Source organism: Triticum dicoccoides, chromosome 3B, assembly GCF_002162155.2.
Source record: "Triticum dicoccoides isolate Atlit2015 ecotype Zavitan chromosome 3B, WEW_v2.0, whole genome shotgun sequence".
NCBI classification, from domain to species: Eukaryota; Viridiplantae; Streptophyta; class Magnoliopsida; order Poales; family Poaceae; genus Triticum; species Triticum dicoccoides.
The window spans coordinates 370620940-370621614 of record NC_041385.1 but is presented as its reverse complement, the minus strand read 5'-3'; positions in this window follow the sequence as shown (position 1 = coordinate 370621614).

Sequence of the window (675 nt, the reverse complement as noted above, 5' to 3'; positions counted from 1 at the left end):
AGGCGCCGATGCGGCTTGCCGCGGCGCCGCATGCATAGGCGAGTCCGTCACACCCCGTCGCCCCTGTCTATCTTAGGGGTGTGGCTCCGGGGTTGCATGCGTCCGGTTTGATGGAAAAACAGAATGTCCGCACTGCGCCTGTCAACCAAGTGCACTACGTGCGTTAGCGCGAGGCCGAGCAGGGGGTGGGGAGGGGGGTCGTGACCCCCCCTCCCAATCCCCTTGCGAGGCCGAGCCTGGAACGAGCCGGAGCAGGCGGCGACCCGGCTTGCTGTGGCGCCGCATGCGTAGGTGAGTCCGTCACACCCCGTCGCCCCCCTGTCTATCTTAGGGGAGTGGCTCCGGGGTTGCGTGCATCCCATTTGATGCAAAAATAGAATGTCCGCACTACGCGTGTCAACCAAGCGCACTGCATGTGTTAGCGCGAGGCCGAGCAGGGGGTGGGGAGGGGGATCGTGACCGGCCTCCCCATCCCCCTGCGAAGTCGAGCCTGGAACGAGCCAGAGCAGGGGGCGACCCAGCTTGCCGCGGCGCCGCATGCATAGGCGAGTCCGTCACACCCCGTCGCCCATGTCTATCTTAGGGGTATGGCTCCGGGGTTGCGTGCGTCCCATTTGATGGAAATACAGAATGTCTGCACTATGACTGTCAACCAAGCGCACTGCATGCGTTAGC